This window comes from Ornithodoros turicata, chromosome 3, assembly GCF_037126465.1.
Source record: "Ornithodoros turicata isolate Travis chromosome 3, ASM3712646v1, whole genome shotgun sequence".
NCBI classification, from domain to species: domain Eukaryota; kingdom Metazoa; phylum Arthropoda; class Arachnida; order Ixodida; family Argasidae; genus Ornithodoros; species Ornithodoros turicata.
This window is the reverse complement of record NC_088203.1, coordinates 29,826,895-29,848,199: the sequence shown is the minus strand read 5'-3', so window position 1 is coordinate 29,848,199 and position 21,305 is coordinate 29,826,895. Positions and strand designations below refer to the sequence as shown.

Genomic DNA, 21,305 nt, shown 5'->3' with positions numbered 1-21,305 from the left:
TGTAACTACAAAGGTTACACTCCAAATATGGCGCGTACCAAATTTTTGAGCGAGTTCCTGACAAGCACGGATCATTTATTTATTTATTTAACATACCTCAAAGGCCCAGGAGGGCATTACATAAGGGGGGGGGGGCACAAGATACGCAACACATAACTGCACTCAATGGTACAGAGTTACGAATAACAGAGAAGAAATAATCTGTGATAAGAAAGGGGAGATAGGCAAGAGGATATGTAAAGGTAGCTAACAAAATACAAATCATATATGCACTCGATACACCGAACTACAAACAATGGGAAAAGAAAATCTGACATGCAAAGAAAAACTACTAAAATGCTACTGAATCGCGTCCCGCCCACATATAATGAATAAACACACTTAGTGAAAATAATCAGTTATAGCGGATCTAAACTGATCAGCGTTGGTTATTTTAACAATAGATGTAGGCAGCTTGTTCCATTCTGAAATCGCATGAGGTATGCTTGACTTTAAAAACGCGGCGGCGGACGGCCTGGTGGACAAGAAGCATTAGAAACCAAATGTTGAATGTGTGTTTTCCAGCTGAGGTCACTAGTGAAGTATACCCCGAGATACTTGAACAGCTCACCTACTGGGAGGCACGAGTCCCCTATGTAATAGGAATGAGTATTTTGTGTTGGTGATCGAGAGAAGGCAAGTTGCATGCATTTGGACCTGTTTAGCTGCATTGACCTAGTGCTACACCACTATTGTAGAGCCCGAAGCTCTGACTGAAGCGCTATGCTGTTGTCATGCGTGGAAATTTTTCTATAAATGACACAGTCATCAGCATATAGTCTTACTGAGGAAGATAGCTGCATTGGGAGGTCGTTGACATAAATTAAAAATAAAAGAGGCCCGAGGACGCTGCCCTGGGGTACCCCAGAGCAGACTTTGGATTGATCAGACCATGATCCATTCACTGCAGTAAACTGAACTCTGTTAGTGAGGAATTGTTCAATCCATTTTAGAACTTTGGGATCAATACTTCACAGTGAAAGTTTGTGGAGCAAAAGCTTGTGAGATACGCGATCAAAAGCTTTTGGAGAAATCGATAAATATGGAATCTGTACTCTTGTTATCATGAAAAGCCAAAAGCAGGTCGTGTGACAAACCCAACAGCTGACTCTCACAAGAATAGCCTTTGCGAAACCAGTGTTGAAATTTGTAGAAATAACCATGGTCTTCCAGATGTGAGCTAAGCTTGGAGTATATGATGTGTTCCAGTATCTTACAACAAATGCATGTGATGGAGATTGGGCGGTAATTGGAACACACGTGATGGTCGCCACTCTTAAAGATAGGAACTACATTTCCTACTCTCCAGGCTGAAGGCAGGAGTCCCGTGGACAAAGACAGAGAGAAAATTTCGGATAAGAGGAAACTACTAATAAACTTCGTGCTTCGTAATATTTTGGTATTCATGTTGTCGACTCCACATGATGATGACAATCTTGGCCTGTCGATGATTTTTACTAAGCCCGCAGGACTGATTTCAATAGGTTCCATCTCAACAAAAGACGTTAGCAGCTCGTTAGCTGCTAGGTCGTCAGCCATTGAATCCCCGCTACAAGTGACTAGTTGTATTTTATTACCATTAGCACTGGGCGATATAGTCCTCCAAAATTTCTGGGGATCGCGGCGTAACAGCGAAGGAAGCGTTTTCCTGGAGTATTTTTCCTTTGCTATTTTTAAGTTTCTCCTGTACGCTTACGAGGACGACTTATAGTGTTCCAAGGCAGTTGCAGTATTCTGTAGCTTCACTTTTTTAAACAGCCTTTTAGTCCTGTTTGATAGGTGTTTAAGATTTTTGTCGTACCAGGGACTCGTGGACTCACACCTAACATGAGAACTTTAGGTATATACAACTCCGCAAGTTCGCATATTTTCTTTTGGAATAAATTCCAGTTAGCGTTTACGGCCCGTTGGTCAAAATGTAACATATAAGCATCGTAGAAAGCTTCTAATTCACGGTTTATAGAGACTCAAAGTCAGCTCTGCCACAGTCTGCAATAATTTTGGATTCCCTAGATGAGCGGTTGGAGCAGGTTAAGAAGGACCCATAAATGGCCTTATGGTCGCTGAGGCCATCGGCCACGCATATATTACTTGCGAAATCAGCGTTATTAATAAGGATAAGATCGAGCACAGAACAGGAACTCCCACATACCCGAGTTGGATCTTGGACAGGCTGCGCGAGGTTAAATGTGTGGCACAGATTAACGAAATCCCGTGTTTGGGAATCGTGTCCTGTTTCAGCGAGGGAAGTGTCCCAGTCAATGTCAGGATAATTGAAATCACCACAAATAATAAATATTGCATTTGGAAACCTGGTGTATATAAGTGTGCCAAAGTATCAAACAATGCGGGCACAAAGGTGGGCGATGGCCCAAGAGGGCGGTAACAAACACAGAGAACAACTGTGACATAACCGAACAGTAACCGCATAAAGAGTATCTCGTGATCATCGCATTTAAGCAGACGGAAGCAGAAGACTGAATGGTGTTATTCACAGCTATTAAAATACCGCCTCCTCTTCCGCTGACTCTATCACGTCTGAACACGCTCATATTTAATTCCACTGGGAATAGCTCATGATCCTCTACATCGGGCCTATATTATGCAACACAGAGTACTATGGAGACGGCGTTAGGGCCCATTCATACGATGTAACTTTTTGCTGCGACTCGGTTCCCGCTACAGTTGCGCGCATCCAAATTTGCACCAAACAGGTCCCTTTCATAAGGCGAGCAACTTGGAATGTCGTAGTGGTCACTGAGCTCCCGAGATCGTGCGTAAAAACATCACTATCATCATTTTAGTCAAATCGTACTGCGACTTCCAGTCGTTTCGACCTCAATCCGTTGCGACTTCCATAATTTTGCATAATTTCTGCAGGTCAGTGATAATTTCATCCTCCTGCATACTGACGCTGCAGTAACTGACACACTGAAGTCTTCCTGATCAGTCGCGCTTGCACGGAGGAGTCGTGTGATTGACGGGTTGCAGCTAGTGTTGCAGGAGAAATCGCTCGTGAAGCGCTCGGCTGTGCAACTCCTGCAATAGGAGTTGCACAACCACAGCGTCACGTTCACACAGTGCAACTTGGTGGCTAAAGTTGCATCATGTGAATCGACCCTTATTCAAAAAGCTACACGAAGGTAAAAGGCCTGTACCATCAAAGACGATAACTAAGATGGAAGGCATGGAGCATGTCCAGAAGCGGGTTGGATGTCGTCTTTGAGAGCTAAAAAAGGCAGTTCCAGGGCTTGCAGGCAAGGGGAGGCTCACAGATGCCTTCACTGGTGCGAGAATGAAGAATGCATTGAACTACCTCAGTGGTGCCTTCGTGATCATTGGTAAATTGCCTTGTCACTGAAGGAAACAAGTGCTGCATTAAAATTTCTGTACATATTGTCTTCCCCTTAGTTCAATGCATGCACAATCTATGTACAAAGCTTGGGACGGAGGTTTCATGTTGATCACAGTTTTCTGAAAATGTCAAATTGTAGCAGTGAAGCCTACCCCAAGAAGATATGTTCCAACATAAACACCACCGTAATGTAATTTTCCACGAATTGTTTTCCTGCAGCTTTTAGCCACTTGTATAAAAAAAAAAAAGAAAAGGGCATCAGTTCACATATATGAATTATGTGAAATTTGAAAGCTTTCGTAGACGTACCATACCATACCATAAAAGAGCAAACATGACCCCTTGTGACAACATGCATACAGAAAATGACCCATCAACTCACGCACAAAAAAAGAGAATGAGATGCATAAAAAAGATGCATGCACGAAAAAAAGATGCACCAGGAAAGTTGTGAGTACCAGTGGCTTTGGGCTGCTTGAGCAAGCTCAGTTTCTTCGATACCCACTAACAAGGTTCAACTGGACATACATGGGAAGTGTTCTGCGTTACGCAGCTTACTAAAATACAGTACAATGTTTATTTCGGCAGAATTGCAAAATGCAACCCAGTGAGAGACAGCTGGGATAAGAGAGGGTTGGGGTAAGCCCCAACTTAATGGCAAGTCTGAAGCACGTTGGAACACAGGGCATAGACACCCCGTTGAGTATAAAAAACATAGGAAGGAATAGGAAAACAACAAGAGGGATAACCCCACATTAAAAAGCAGTACACAGTAGAGCCCTGCACGGGCCGACTTTTCCGGGCGCATCGAAAAATGGCCCGGCCCGACCCGGGCCTTCATATTTTTATGCGGCCCGGCCCGGTGACCCGGCGAGTAGATCCCGGCCTAGTATTTCCAACCGCGACGTATGCGTATCTGGCGATTATCAACCAAACTTATAAGTAAATTTATAAGGAGAGAAGACAAACATACAAGTGATGGCGGTTTAAAACCGTAACCGCACGAGACCAAATTAAATCCAGAACGCACACGGGCATGGGCGTTATCGATACACTGTCAAGATTTTGCGGAGGTAGAGCATGCTGTCGACAAACTGCTTCTCCCAGTCCATACCCCTCTCACCAAGCTTTGCCAAAGTGATTGTGAAATATGTGAGGAGTGAGGAGCAATGTAAAGTGGCTTGTAGAATGTTCTAGAGGGTCGAATCATATGCATAATGCAGTATCCTTTGCTTGTCTTTGCAAAATATGCACAGGAATGACGCAAGCGCATGATGATATGAAGTAATGCATCTCCATTGTGTGGAATTAGCTGCGTGGCCCGGCCGGGCCTGACTCTCGGGAACATATTTGTCGGCCCGGGCCCAGCCCGGCCCGCGGTGGTGGCATATTTTGTCGGGCCGGGAGCACACAGCCAACAACAAGCCCGGCCCGGGTCGGGGGCCCGGGCCCGTGCAGGGCTCTAGTACACAGTATATGGAATTCCCCTCATTTCCGATAACGAGCACACAGGTCAGTCGGGCGGGTGAAAATGTGGAAACATGGTCTAGTACTCAGCCCGTGCCTGGTCACGTGACAGTTCTTACCCGAATGTGGGTGGTCAGAAGCTAGCGGTTTTAGACGCTTGGATCATGCTAGGGGCATCACGGTTGCTTATCGTTCTGTCGTCTGCTATCCCACGTGAACTTCCGACATGCGGGACATGGTGCGGGCTCTGGATGGCTATGGATATGGATGGGGCAGTCTGCTACTCATCTCTATCGAGGCCGAGCAAAAATAGGGCTAGCTGGCAAATTCCTGGTGCTCTGAAAGCACCATGCAAACATGCGAGATTGCTGCACTTTGACCAAGTGAACATCACAACTCAGGATCTGGAACAAAAAAAAAAAAGCCACGACTGACCACCCGAATTCACCAAGCGTATCTTCTGGATGAACGATGATGTTTACCTACCCCCAACGTTCTTCATGTGCTACAATGTCAGGGTTATCTATGCTGATATTAGCGACGTCACGAACCTGGCAAGGTTCGAGTTCGCAAAAGTTCGGAACTTTTGAACTTTTCTCAGAAAAATTCTCGAAAGTTCGACTTCACTGCGCATGCGCTGGCGTAACCTGCCCTGAAACATAAACACTCTAACGTACGCTACTCAAGGCTTAATTAGGCTTAATCACATCAGACAATATGTCTTCCTGTATGGTATGTTCGATAAATCAGTTAGCTTTCCTTCGATTTGTACTTTTCTAGCAACAGAAACTTACCTATGCTTACCTATATATGTATAATAATATGTTGTAGCATGTAGTGCTGTCTTATGTAACGATGAATGTAATTTTTACGTGTAATAATGTTTCCCCACACGTTCATTTTATGCATCACTGATTATTTATAAGGACCGATTTACAGGGCCTGCCCTCTCGGTCCTTTATTTGCTTATATGTACGTTTTTGATGTTTTCAATAAACTATTGAACTACTGAACCTGCGCCTACCACGGTAACATCTAGCATTCCTACATACACCTTTGCAGAGTAGACAGACAGTCTGTAAGAAAAACAAAGCACGCAAGGACAACGGCGCAAAACTGTTAGCAGTTAAATCGTAAATGTACAAACTACGTTTACCACGAAGCCAGAACACTAGTGGGCTCTGGTCTGGGGACGACTTTCGTCTCTTACCTGTCATCCAAGGCCCCACGAAAAAAATCAGCTAAATTCAGTTGCAAACTTTTGCGAACCTTTGCGAAACTGACAAGAAATTCGAAGGTTCGTCGAACCTTGCAAACCACCAGGTTCGCAGTCGAACTGCGGGTTCGCAAAGAGTTTGTGACATCACTAGCTGACATTATCTCCAGTTCACCACCTGTGATCGCAAAGTTCATTTATCTGTTGACTTTATGATGTTTCTTTTGTGTTCTTTAATTCTTGCCTTCATCTGTTCTTCCTAGAGTCACTAAATAAGCTTCGCTTCGGAGTATTGACACCGAGGTCCGAGGGAGAGTAGTAGCATCATCTTGTTTCCGCACAACACTGGTATTATCCCCAGTTGAAGATCAAAGATGGCTAACATAATGCTCGTTGTACAATATAGAAGCGTGTATGATTGTTGTGCAATAATCCATGTATTGTCCACCAGAGCGACCTGCGGATGTCAAGGGCAGCTCAAGGACATCAACCTTAATGAGCTGCTTGCAAGAGAAAGGAACATTTCACCCTTGCACAATACAGTCAAACCTCGCTTTACGAACACCCTTTGTTTCTCAGAAAATCGATCGTAAATCGAGGTATACGTAAATCGAGGTCTGAGGTGTGCAGTGCACAAATACCTCACCAAACCACGGGAAATTGATTTGAAGAAGTTTTATTTTTGAAAATACTGCGTAATTGTGCTTTGCACCATACTTTCTGCAGGGTCTATCCTGTTTAGAAGAGATGACAGAAGTCTGACACTTGACTCATCCACCCGGTCCTCAAAGTACCGTATCGCGCGCGGATGAGACTGCTTCCAATGGCAAATATCACCCTTGTCCCCGGCTGTCAGGACTGAACGCCTTCTCTTGGAACGGCAAGATGTTTCCATCTCGGAGACCTGGTCCAAACTCACAACCGTTCGGCTGTAAACGCCGGAATTATACTTTCAGGAAATGGTGAATCATGTTTGTGGAACGTGGTGGCGTTGGGACATTGTATGTTGGACCTTGACAGCATGTACTGAGGAACTTTCATTATCCTCCGGTCCATTGGCCTGTCCTCTGTACGTTCATAATGCCCGTTCGTATATCGAGGTCAGAATGGCTTGGCTACTTTGGGTCCGTTCCCTAATAATCCGTTCATAGTTCGGATATCGAGGGTTCGTAAAACGAGGTCAAAATACACGGAAAAAGTTTGGTTCCCTGTGGAGCCGTTCGTAAGTTGAGGGAATTCGTATATCGAGGGTTCAGAAAACGAGGTCTGACTGTAGATGGCATCGTGTGCTAAGTGCACCACGTTCTGAAGTGCGCTTGGCTGGCCAGGCGCGTTAACAAGATGGCACATGCGCGCTCTTGGAACCCTGTGTCAACACTCTAGAGCAAAGCTTATTTAGTTACTCTAGTTGTTCCTGTGCTCCTTCCATAGTAACACCAATGGTGGAATGGTAGCAGACAATCTAGGACTTAATGTTAGCCCCTGGGGATGTGTCTTAGACTTTGTCAACATACAGATAAAGCAGAACTTAAGGACAAGACTGGAACCCTGTGGGCTCATTGCAGCTCAAACGTCCAAGGTCGGTGGCTCGACCATCTGGGATTCGACGAAATGTTTTTGTGGTGTTCCAATTCACGTGCACAAGACAAATGCAAAACATATTGGCCCCAAAGCTACCCGCCTCTCCCGCAAGGTGGCTCCAAACTTCAGCGAAATTTGCGAAACCTCGCTCCATTTGTGCGGCTCTTGCGGATCAGGAAAAATTTTAACGGGATGCGCTTGGAGAAGGGTATTTCTATATGCGAGTGGCTTTCTAGCGATTTTGAACCGAAAACAGCAAACAACAACGACTGCCAATGTTATACAAAACCTGCAATATTGATGATTTTTTATGACAGGTTACATATCACAAATGGATTTTTTTTTCATTTAATCCCCACGATGTAGACATTACCTCAAAAAATTTTCAAGCCCCTAAGTGTAGCCTTTTTCTAAATAAAAATCCGAAAGTTCAGTTTTTTTTTTTCTCACAAAAATGCATTTTGCAAATCCACTGAAATAAACATTGTATAGTAGTCATTCCTTCGAGGATGCTGAGGAGCTGCGCAAAGCAGAACACCTCCCATGTATGCGCAACTGAACATTGTATGATCACAGTTTTTTCGAACTGTTATACTAATGAACGGCACATGATATGCACCAAAGAGACCTCTCAGTTACGCCCACTGGAAGAGGCTTACTGGCTCATGACTGACTGGCAAGAAAGACTGCTACGCAGATTACACTGTTGCCATTGTTATAGGAACTATCTGCTGTTCACGTTACATAGGCACAATGCTGTTATAATTTGAAATGTAAAAGCATTGTGTAGGCTAGCAAGTGAGATCAGCACTTGGGTGTAGAAGACAGGTGCATTCTTGGCTCGCACAGCTCTAAAGCATCTTTTGGCATGTACTATACGTTGCCGGTAAAAGCGGCAATAAATGTTCTCCTTGATACAAATTTCTTTAATTCCTTGGTAAGACACAAGACACATTTTTATGGATTGTGCAACATACGCACTTTTTCTACCGGTGATCCCTTCGGTGAGGGAGCAAAGAAGGACTTTGAATCACACCTCAGGATGTTCAAGACACCTTCTCAATGCGAACCAGATTTACGAGGAAAGGATGGATACAGCTAGCAGTATTCACGTCATCAGAAAATAACCCAGCTAGAAGAGGCAAGGACTGTTATTCACGCTGTGGGGCACGACACCCTATGAACTGTAGATTTAAGGTGGACTCACGCCATCTAGTTAACGTTCGCTTCCGGAGAGTGTTTGCTGCACCGTCCCAAAATTGTTTTCTTCGTCTTGCTTTTCTCTAGTAATATAATCGTCGCCAGCGTGCAGAACATGATTACGACAAACGACAGAGCCATTATTTTCATTTGCAGGGATCTGGAAAACTGCAGTAAGCTTGTCGAATTTGTTGACTGCAATCAATTCCCAGACTGCTACTCTAGGGAATGACATCATTTTGCCCCAAATATGAAGGGTGGGTGGGTTGAGAGGAGCGATTTTGTTGCATCTCCCATAGACTCCCATGTATTGAAAAATTGACAAACTTTAATTCCTCAAAAATCAGTGAATCACATCAGGCCTTCAAAAATGTGTCATTCCCTAGATAGACTCGAGCAGAACACGCCTGTACTTGTTTAGTGTGGAGATTTTGCGAGGTTTACGGGAACCCTGCGAACAAAAAATCCCCATAGACTTTCTTAAGTGAGTCCGCCTGGAGAACTACAGACATATAAAGTATACACAGCCATTTATAGGGAGAGTTTGGCCACTCTTTCACCTTTTGCCGCCTCATGGGAGGAGCTTATTTTGATGTCAGAGTCATCGTTGTGCCGCCCAAAAAGCCTGAATCCGAGCGGAATCCGCTTGTCAGACATTTAGTCTGCGCCATATTGATGCTGTCCGCCAGCTGGCAGACACCTTCGTGGTCGCGCTGAATGTAATCTACAGGAATAACCGGTTTATGACCCACTGTGGCCAGTGATAAGGGGGGCTTTGTTACAGAACTGAAAGAGTTCAAGGACGAAAGGCTTTCGAAGCAAGAAGTACGCACATGCCTTCTTTCCTTGGATTGTAAACAACGGTCAGCATCAATATGGCGTCGGCGACCGATTCACGACTGGATAACAATAGAGCACGACGAGGGAGGACGCGCTTTAAAGGAGATCGAAAGCAGCGGTTTGTAAGCTTATTAAAATGCACCATGCGAAGTAATTCTATCAACAGGTGCATAAATATCGCAGAATTCGATTTTGAAAATCGCGACCGTGCGCAACAGTGGCAATACCCGGAACGAGCCGTCAAGCTATATGCCGTCGCCAGCACATCGTGGCATCAGGAGTTGAACATTCGTTGCCTGAGTTACACACCAACATAGCCAAGCAGTGTCATAAAGACCACCACAATTTATGGTCAACTTACCAATCATCGAGCTAAGCGAGAATTGGCCGATGCAGACTACAAATGTGGACGACGCAGACACGCAAGTTTGAGTTCATCCATGTTCGGCACCATTTGTTTTGTCACCATATACGTAGTGCATCAGTTTTATCCACCATATAGTGACCGACAACGCCGGTTAAGTTTGCGTCCGCCGACATATCAGCGTGCACTGAAACAACACGTCGCGCGCGGAAAACTGCCAACAGTAAACTGTGACTAACCCAGCCATAATATTGCAAGCCAACCAACAAGCCGCCCTGCTAAGCCAAATGGCTGCTAAATGTGTCTTTCGTTCACTAAGACGACTTCGACACATATAGAAAACCCCTGAATTTGAGTGGTTAAATAGTGATGTTATGTTCTTAATCGCGACATATCACCTTATGAAGAAGCATTTCCCCTGGTTTTCCTTGTTTCCAGAATATGAATTTCGAGAACGTGGGGTTTCACGACCAGAAATATTGAGCTCCTCCATTATTCATCCCTTCATCCATTCATCCCCAGAAAGCAGGGGGAACGAAAACGGAAAGAAAGAAAAGGAAATCAGTCAGCACTGACCCGGATAGGAGCGCGGTCGCCGCTTTCAACTTTTATTATGTCACCAATGACGTCTTTTTCATTCTCCTCCTCGTTTGACCCGGAGGACCGAGTCGAGTGGGAACACGCGCGGCGACGTTCAAGTGTCTTTTTTTCGACGAAAAACGTCGCGCACAGAGAAAATTTTCCTGTTAATCATCAAGTTAAGTTACCTGCTTCCACAACGCATTCAGAACGAAAATTTTTTTAGATGGCTTTCAGAGCTCCTTTAAGTTAGGCTCCTCCTAATGGCCAAACTCTCACTATAAATGACTCTGAAAGTATACAAAAGGCAAGGCCATCTTGCAGAAACATGTTGACACAATGTACTGTAGTTACTCACATATCACACATATCTCACATATCACACGCTATCGCATAATTTGTGCACCCCTAGTTTAACAGTAAAAATGACAAAAAAACAAAAAATCGCACAATTTGCACTCCCACGTTTTTGCACGACGATAACTGGCACGTGCGTCTCAGCGACTGTGGTGATAGCCTTACACAACGCAGTTATGGCAGCGTTTTTGTTTGATTTGCGCACACTTTCGCATGATGGTCCACTAATGGGATGTGGACGATGTTGTCACTAACGCTGGAAAGAAACGCTGGACAAACACGCTATGACAGCCCAGCTAAAAAAAGGGAATTGGTCCATTTGGAATTTGTAATAGGTACAAATGGGACCCAACAGGTACCATATCAAAACCCGTTGGATCGTTCAGTTCCAACTGGATTGTCCAGTTGGTAGTTGAGCACCAATAGAAGGTCCATTTGGTTTCATGCACTCCAACTCCAACTGGACACTCATGTAGACATTATGAATAGAATTGGTCGTTCTGATAGGGAATTCCAGTTCCGAAGCTATAGATTTTTCGGTATAAGTAGCAGAAAATGCGTAAATTAGGTTTCATAGCCATAGCTGGATAGAATATAACATGATAATAGCAAAGAAAATTTTTGGTTCTACATTGAACGAGCAAAGCTTTCATTGTCTTCGCTTCAGTTTGAAACTTTGATGTTCTCATCGTCGTGTCTCATGCTGCTCAGCATCATCACCCAAGAATCTGTTTGAGCAAGTTTCCGTTGACTCAGATTGCATCGATTGTGCAGCTCCATGAATGAAGTGTTTCGACTGGTTTTCCAAACTGTGTGACAATGTGCACATAACTGTATCTGTGTTGTGAGCCGCTGTGTTATGCGTAGAATCTTCTCTTCGCACCCGTGCACCAGCTTAGTTACGAGAAAGGACAAGCGGCTCGTGTAAGACAGCAGTGAATTTGAACTCTCAAATCCGAACTGAGGCAGGTGATAGTAATTCAACAGATATGTGCCGTAATTTCACGCATATAAGCCGCACTGCAGATAAGCCGCAGGACCCGTCTTTAGGAACGCGTTGAAAATTTTCCGACAGATAGGCCGCACTTGCAGATAAGCTGTGGGCAATACGACGCGACTGACGTGTGCGACAAAGGAGTCCATAGAGAAGGCCATAAACCCTGTGGTCCATACTCCGGGGTTGGCACGGTGTACAACAAAGGAGGTCAGTTCTAGTGTTCTATCATGATCGAGTTGTGCCCTTGTTATGTGTTTTTCATGGATCGACGGGTCAGTGGCCTTCCAGAAGACACGAATCACTGTCAAACACCTTCGTCAGAGTTGCTTGGGGGAAGGCACCGGGGAGGTCAGTCTACGTGGCCCTGCGATGGACGCGCCCCTGTTACGCGTTGTTCGTGCACTGGTTGGGTGGTGCTGTTCCAGAGTCATGTTCATTAAAACCGGCGGATGGAAAAAATAGCGAGGCAAAATAGTCATCAGATAAGCCGCAGAGCGCCCGTGAGAAAAAAATAAATAAAAATTGCGCATAAGCCGCGCCTAACGCGCGTGAAATTACGGTATGTTTATCTGAACCCTCTTATGTTATGTTTTGTGCCAGATAGCTCCTAGCTTTTTAATAAAAAGCTGTTGTATTGTTTTCATTTGAAAAGAACCATTGTACTGTACTTTGTTCCGAGACATTCCAGTCAACAACACTAGTCCGAACATACAATAAACAACAAGTTGTTGCCTCATGCGTATGTTTGTGTGTGACATTCTCTGATGAAACCGTAGCTGTAGCCCACCATGGCACACCCAGCAGGGCTACTTCTTTCCAATTGGAGACCCTACTGAGTATGTACACCAGGACAATTTGATATAACCATTTGAATTGAGGTGGTTAACTAGTATGGGACCAATTGGTAAGCCTAATAAGCTTGTCAATTATTGGTAATCGGGGAACCAATTTGTTCCAAATGGCTTCAGTCCAATGGGCAACAAAAACATAACTGGAATTCCAACTGATCTGAATGGGAAAACGTCCAATCGGGCCAATTCCTTTTTTTTTTTTCGACTGGGAAACCTCATAGCACAACATAGCGTGTTTTCGGTCGTCAAGTGTTAGAAGCGGCGTCTCAATGCATTTCACTGGTATATGAGCAACAGTGAGCCAGCATTTTACCTCCCGACTGTTAGCGGTTGAGCAGTATTTGGGTGCTTCTTTCGTGCTTGTGCAATGCAGTAATAATGTCAATGTCCAGCAGAGCAGAAGTACTCACAAAGTGAAAAAGAGGGTCTTGCATTAATTTTTGCCAGCATGTAAAAATTCCGTAAGTATTTATATGGACAGGAACTTCAAACTGATCACTATCCTATAATATCGCTGCTGGGTCCAAAGCATCACTTGACAGGGATCGCTACAGCAAGGATCTGATGGAGGAGACTGTTACTAGAAGAGTACCACTTCACGATTGGCTACAGAAAAGGAAAGTTTATTGGGACACAATTTCACATCTACCCTTACACGACAGTAGGGGAAGAAAGTAATTTGTTTTCTGAACCTGTCCCAGTTAGCAATCACAAAGTTTAAAAGAGAAACTGAGGAAGATCCAATAGTGCAGAAAGTCATCAAGATGATCACACAGGGATGAGCCAGCAAATTAACTGAGGAAGCTCTGCAGCCGTGGTGGATCAAGAAGGCAGCATTAACAAACGACTAATTCTGCTTTTGGGGGTGCAAGCATAGTACCCCCAAGAGCATGCAAGAGAGAGTATTAAACTTTCTTCACGAACAACATACCAGAGTATCACGAATGAAATGGCTAGAGTATACTAAGGGGGGAATGACTATGAAAGGACTATATTAAGGGGCGAGAAGTGTTGTGTAGGCAACCTGCTGTGTGATACTCAGATTGTCATCGGTAAGAAGTGCTGAAGCACATGGATGTTGAGTTTGCAGGTGTTTTGGGAATAAACCAGCGTTCTTTTGTGGACATCGTTCCACATGGTTTCCATTGTAGGCCTACATCAGCAACGTACTGATTACAACAAATGTAATAGCAATGCTGGGAAGTTTCAGAACATCAATTGTCTCGTGTTCGATCAGAACATTCCATTTACTTCAAAAATAGTTTCTGAAATTACCCAGGTCCACAATGACACAGAGAGTGCAATTACAAAACACACTGTGCACACATACTACAGCTTTGCATAACAACACCAAGGTCCTTCTGACGTTGCATGTGTTGCCACCAGGTACATTGCTGCAGATTTTACGAAAACCTTTCACGCATTCCTCCCAGAAGCTTGAGTGACTGACACGGCGTTACTTCATGAGGCACACTATATCCGTTTTTTCCTATCTCTCTCTCTCGTTCTCCGCGTGACATTCCCTCAATCTTCCGCCACACTCATATCACCACATTACATCACATCAAGCAAATTCTCTGATAGACTCACTAAGGGGGGGCTTCCAGAGTGTGTCTGGATAAAACAGGTCTATCTTGCCCTATAGGGCCATATATAGGAGCTACAACCAAAAGCTCTTGCTGTTGCTCATACAACCCCCAGGAGCCGAAAAAGGAGAGAGTGGGTGCATTCCACGCCTAGTGATCCAGCAATGCTGCTCGACCATCGCAGATTGTCACAAAAAAAGACGAAGTTCACTCTGATGGTAGACATATGGCAAATCCCAAATATCAGCCTCAAACACCATTGCATCTCGTCGCTTGAAGGTTCTGAGGTTTGCACTGCAAGTGAAAACCATAGTCGGGCCGTCGTCGACGACATCTGGGCTCCAAGAGATCGGGATGATGTTGGATGCGTTCTCACATGAACCACGCCTGAAGAAAGAAGTCAGCATTTTGGAATTTTGGAAGAAACAGGAGTCCAGAAGACCCGAGCTCTTCAAATTGGCTAGTGTCGCACTGGCCGTTCCCACAACAAAGTGAGCGTTGAACGCGCCTTCTCTGGCCTGAAATACGTGCTGTCAGCACAACAGGGACTCATGTCGCCCGACGTCCTACGATTTCGTTTCAAGAACAAAGTGGAAGCTAACTAAGTTAAATTAATAAATGCCTGAGAGCAGAAGGGCCGCGCGCTAGAGGAGCACTGTGGTGCGCTTAAGTCTCCGTTGTTTTCATCCCTCTTCTCACTTCTCAATGGCACCTTGAAGCTGTGTTGCTGTCCGCTAAGACTCAGTCAATAAGCTAGTCGCCATGGAACAATCATAAACTGCCCTCATTGTAAGTTATGTTACATAAAGGTTTTGTCCTCTTATTTCCAAGTGTGACTAAAACATCATATTTCAGAACTTCAGTTGTGGAGGTCATACGCGTTCGCGAAGACACTGCAGTAATACTTTGAATATTTTGTGCCACATATGGTTTTTATGATCTGACAACTTTCGAAGCTCTCTTTCACACAAACGCGTTACGCTGGCAAGAGCGTCACAGGAAGAAAAGCGCTTGGTAAAGTGTGTTAGCTCGCGTTAGAACCATGGAAACACTCCGTTCTCAGCAGGGGTTCTATATTCGTTGATGCCTCGGAAAGGTTTTAAAAAAGGTGAGGTTTTGGAAGGATGTAGGGCCGTGAGAGGTGAACATACTCCTTTTGAAGCTCTTCTCTTCAGTGCTCACCCCGACAACACGTATCGTTTTGGGGACGTCCCAAACAGATCCCAACGTCGTTGGCTCGATTGAGGGATCCGTGGGGATGCCTTCAGAACTTATACTTGCTACGTCGAGCAACGAGGTCCGAGAAACGTCCCCATGGGAGCATGTCAGAGACCTCTGTACGAGTGGAGGGGGAACTGATTCACGGCAATGAGAGGAGGAGGGCGAGACTGCTGACTGCGCGGTTCAATTTTCAACGGTCTTCTTGCGATCGCATGTGCTCCAGCGAGGCCTTGTCAATGTTGCTGCCAACTTATGTCAATGAATTGTAAGTATACTTTTGATGTGTTATTCGGAATCGAGAGTGAAGCTTGCTGTTAGTTTTAAAACATGCAAAGCGTTGTAATGCTCAAACGCGTTTTTCTTCGTTTAACTTCGGTTTAGGAACATCGTGAGCTACTCCTCGATCAAAGTGTGTTCATCATGAAACGCAGCAAATGAACATCAAGGCGAACACGTCATCGTCATGTGAGCCAAGCTGTAGCGGGAAGCTTTTGCGTGATAAACTGAAGGAGCATCATATGACTGTCGCAACGATGGTGACGCCGGCAGTGAAACGCGTTCGATGTTTGTGGGCCAGTCAAGCGAACCGCTTTCGATGTTGGTGAACACTCCTAGTGATCATGAGCCACGTCCCGTGTTGGTATATCAATGTCTTGGCGACCACGGGAGCAGTGATGTGGATGAGGCTCGTGACATTGACGGTGCGAACTTGACTGAATCGCGGCCTTCCCACCCGGAGGAAGCACTTCCAAAACTGACTGTAATTTTCGTACCTGAAGCATCATGTGTGCTTCAATATGTGGCTACCTACACTTTTTACGTTTTACAAGTCAGTATTTTTTCACCTTTCACCTTTTTTTTTCACCTTTCATGTGTTGTACAGCTCGAAGCAGAGTTAACTGGAACGCCGCTTCGACCAGCGGAGCAAGGGGGGAGCCACCCTGGCGGCGTCTAGTAGAAATAAAGGGCGAGGAGGTTTTGACATTTCCATTCTTATCGGAGGGGTGTTCGCTGTGGCGTGCCGAAGAGTGCGCAATCAGGTCGGCGTTATCAACGCTGTGCTCGTTGGTTTTGGACGACCCTGTCTGAGGGATTGCGAAGAATCGATGATATACCGATGGCGCGCGCCGGGTTAGCACGTGCGAACCAGTCGTCTCTCACCTCTCCTAAACTTCCAAAATTAAAATTAAGGTGAAGTGACCCAGATGAGGAAAATTTTCAGAAAAAGGATTGATGTGGGAGGGAAAAAAAAATCAAAATGCGATTTACGAAAGGTGGGAGAGGCAAATTTGGGGAACGTGCATTCGATGTAGGGACGAACCTCTGCTGACGGACATTGAAGTGAGGACAAAGGTCATGGTGAATTTGTCTAGCTCTGATCATCATTCACTTCACCAATAATAGAAAACCTTCACGGTGACTCCCTGCACTGTGTGCCAGCATGCACACAAATATTTGTGTGTACTAATTGGCTGTTCTTCCGAGAAGCTCCCGAGGAACGCGAGATGCTACACCATGAAAGCATTGTTTTATTATTATTTAAAAACTCATTACGATGGTTTCGCGATTACCATTGTTGATTATTTCAAGTCTTTTCGCATCCTCTATTCTGAGCACAGTAAATTTTCCGAAAGAGAAGTTGTTATTCATTTCATTCGATCACACAATGAGCGTTTCGGATGACGCGTGGCCATGCGCAAACCTGTTTCCAGGCGCGTGCCATGACATCGATTCTCCGCATTATCTCAGACACAGTCGCCCGCCAAAACACAAACAGGCGCAGCGTTGATAACGCCAGCTTGATTGGGCACTGCTCGGCACACCACAGCGAACACCCCTCCGACTGGAATGGAAATGTCGAAACGCCCTCACCCTTTATTTCCGCTAAAGGCCGCCAGGGTGGCTCCCCTCTTGCTCCACAGGTCGAAGCGGCGTTCCAGTTAACTCTGCTTCGAGCTGTACATGCAGATAAGTGCACAGTGCTTGGAACTTTGATACATTTGAGATTATCTCATTGTCTTATTGGAACCTGCCATCGCCTAAGTACCATCATTTATTTACACTCACACACTGTTGCGAGAAGAACGATACCTGGTCGCCGCATCTCATCAACATGCTCACGCGAAGTCAGTCTTTTTCATTGGAGTTTGTCTTAGTGTTTGAATGCCAGGGTATTATGAAAGGTCGTATTTTCTGTTTGTTTTTACAGATTGTTTTGTGGGTACCTTGTAGTGTGTTGCAGTCTTTAGTGCCATGATGTTTTTATGGTCATTTTTCATTTTTATTCAACACGGATATCACAAAGTTCATGTGACATAGAGAAAGGAACACTCTCTAGCCAGTTCTTTCATAAGGTGATATGCACAGCGATTAATTTTTAGGTGATTAGGTTATGTTTTAAGCTTTCTCTTTTTGCTGTGCTGCATGTTTGATAAACATTTTGGAGCATCTCCCTTCCAGCAGTGCAATCTGTTATTGTAAGGCTGAGTTGAGTAAGGTAAGTTGAGACTTGACTGAGAAAGTACTTGTACAACAAGACAAGACAAAAGTACAACAACAGGAAGGCCACAACAAAGCTGATCTGTGATATACAGTTTATTACTGTGGATTGCTCTTGATGCTGTGATATTGTGATTTACTGTTATGCCAAGTGCTTCAATTCCGCATGCAAATGATGGATGTAGAATTACACTTGCGAGTCTCAATAGTAAGAATAAACTAGTTCTTTTCTGAACTCCCTGCTTCAAATTTTCAATCGTCGTTGTGCAAGCGCATTTAGTATTGAGTGCGCATTTTTTTGTAACGGGGCCAAGCAACGCAGAAAAATAGAGGGGGTAGGAGAGGAGGAGCGCCCTTCGGGCACATCCCATTTGTGTACCATGCTAATCCCAAAGGAAGCCCCATGGGACCTGCCAGATACGTCCCAGAGGCATATCCGGGTGTGCCATTGTTACGTGACAGGGATCATTTGGGGCTGTATTTCGGATGTTATAGGGATATCGTCGTCTTCCCCAAGTGACGTCTTAGAGATGTTTCTCGGACCTGCTTGTGTTGTCGGGGCATGCATCTCTTACAATGACGTTGCATTACCATTGATTGTTGAAATGCAGTAAGGTTTATCAATGGTGAGAAATGTCTGCTGAAACAATTAATGGCTAAGGATATGCCATACATATACTATGTGGTGACACGTTTCAACCCTATAACCCTAGGTGCGTGCGGCTTTAGTAACTGAGAAGGTGCATGTCTAGTTTAGCGGCGCCACTCGATTTCAAACTTCTAATCTACATACCTGGATGGGATTTTGCGTGGTGCATCGTAATCCAAAAAAATCAAGCGGCGGTCGGTTCCACAAATTCCTCAAGAGATCAGTTTCCCCGGGAAAGTTTCGGCAGCGGCGACCATGTCATCTCCATGCGCCCATTGTTTACGTATGACAGCTTACGCACACCTCGCACTCTTCCCAGCATGCATTTCGCCTGTTCCCTCTCGCTCGTTGCCAAGAATGCACAATGAAAGCACTAGATCTCGACGGGTATAATTTGTGGTACTCCTACGCATCAGCCATAGAGCTTGGTTTTCCTCACTAAACGAAGTGTAGTTCCCCTCTAAGTAGGCCCAAGGCACGCACTAACCCCCTACCTCCCAGTCCTTGCTTTGTCATGACAGGTCCGTTTCTGTACACCGCTCATGAAGCCACGGCTGCTTCGCGGTGCTACATGCTGACACGCACTCAAACATTAACTAACAAGAATAATAATAACAGTAAAAAAAAAAAAAAAAAAAAACATTCAAGTAAACTTTAATCGTGCATCTAGTAATACGGCATTGAACTCAACCATGAAACAGAAGCCATACAATGATTGTCTGTGGCAGCTGATTTCACCTCTTCTAGCGAGGCGCCCAAAGGCCAGAAATTCGTAACACCGAACCGGTCCGTGAACCGAAACTGGTTCGAAACCGGTATCAAAAGAAACGGTTTGAGCCCTTATGATTGTCATCTGGAGCCGAACCGGAACTGAAGCCTTACGGTTGAACCCGAACCCGAACCGATAACACTTCCGGTTCGACACTCTGATGAAGACGAGCAAATTCTACTGCACAGGAAAACACTATATAAGAAATTGCGAAGAGGATGAGGAATCACCCGACCCCACCTGCCCCCATTCGCGGTTCAGCAGCTCTCAAGCTCGTCGATAGCTGCTCGGACGTGTTGGATTAAACACTGGATTAAACATTGGAATTTGTATATGAGGTAAGACTCGCATTGTTTACGCGCTCATTTACAAATTCCAATCAATCATAAACGAAGATCCCGGTGTATATACTTTCAACAGTAAGGAATCTGGTCGCCTAGATAGGACATACTTTTTTTTTTCTCTTTTTTTCTTTTCAGCTATGGCCTCAGTACAGCTCACCCTGAGCTGGCTCCCCAAGATGACACCACCACCCCGACTTGACCTTGCGGAATGTTCCAGAATATGACTCACGGACAACTGCCACGTGGCATACTTGCACCGATTATGACGTCACTTACCAAACCTACTTAAGCAATATGCAACCCTTGCACCTCTTTTGTCCTGATGAAGACAGTGCCACCGTCGAAATGTCGACAGTTCTTTCATAATCTATGTGTTAAATTACCCATTAAATAAATTAGTTTTTGTTAACTTTCCTGTAATCTGTCGTCCACGTCTTATTATTTTACTTTTATTCAACTTTGTAGCCATCTGATATATTAACCTCTTTGACTTATTTTATGTATATTTGTTTCTAGTGAGAATGAAGTCAACGTTGCAACAACCTGACAGCAGGAGAAAGATGAAAGAAGAAAGTAGAAAGAAAGATGAAAGTCACTGAAAATGTTAGCCAGCTGTAGGACTCAAACCCACATCTTCTGGATTGCCGGTCCAGGGCTCTACCAATTGAGCTAAGCTAACACACCTTCTCAGCGACTTCCAGGGTGCGTCATCTGAAGGGACAAACCAGTCACTCTCTCTCACTCATCCTCCTTTCACTCTTACATTTTTGCTCACTCATACACACATTCGTACGACAGGGATCGACGCCTCCCTAACCCATGTATGTGCGAAATCTGACCTGTGCCAATGAACTTGTCCGCATGAGTCACACCTAGGCAATCGTGGGGGCTAATCCCCTTTGCAAAGGACATTTTGTGGTGTTTGCAACTCTATCCCACGAGCTCACGATGAACCTACTAAAACCTGTTTGTGTCCTGGACTTGAAGAAATTTTGTCACAAGGAAGTTCACTCCGTATTTTACAGCGTGCTGCAAAATATGGGGCTTTGCGGCATGCTCATCAGCTGGCTGACGAAAATCCTCAATCGGTGAACTTTCGAGCATTGAATGGGTGGCTGGAATGCTTCAAGAAAGGGCACAAGGTGTGACAAGTGTAGATCAGGAAGTGCCAGAGAATGCCGATCTGTTGTGCAACGATTTCTTTGCTTTCCATAGCTCTGCCATTGACGGCATTCCTACAACTGTTATTGAAAACAGGGACGAGGCTCCGCTTGGGTTTGACATCAGCAGGACATTCGACCTCAAAGGAGCAAAGCAAGTGACGCGCAAGACAACTGGAAAAGAGAAGCTAAGATATATGGTCGTTCTGAGTGCTATGGCAGACGGAGCAA

The 21,305-nt window shown here is 44.9% G+C and overlaps 1 protein-coding gene across 9 annotated transcripts in view; it reads right to left on the bottom strand.

Annotated features, from left to right (window-relative positions):
• LOC135388358 (uncharacterized) overlaps nt 1-21,305 on the bottom strand; it is a 43,897-nt gene that overhangs the window by 11,466 nt on the left and 11,126 nt on the right. The window contains exon 4 of one of the 9 annotated variants that reach the window (XR_010421334.1): nt 14,114-14,819. The exons of the other annotated variants lie outside the window; for them this stretch is intronic. The gene's annotated coding sequence lies outside the window, so the exon portion shown is untranslated. Of the gene's footprint in view, nt 1-14,113; nt 14,820-21,305 lie in introns of those variants that run through there. 9 annotated transcript variants of the gene reach the window in all.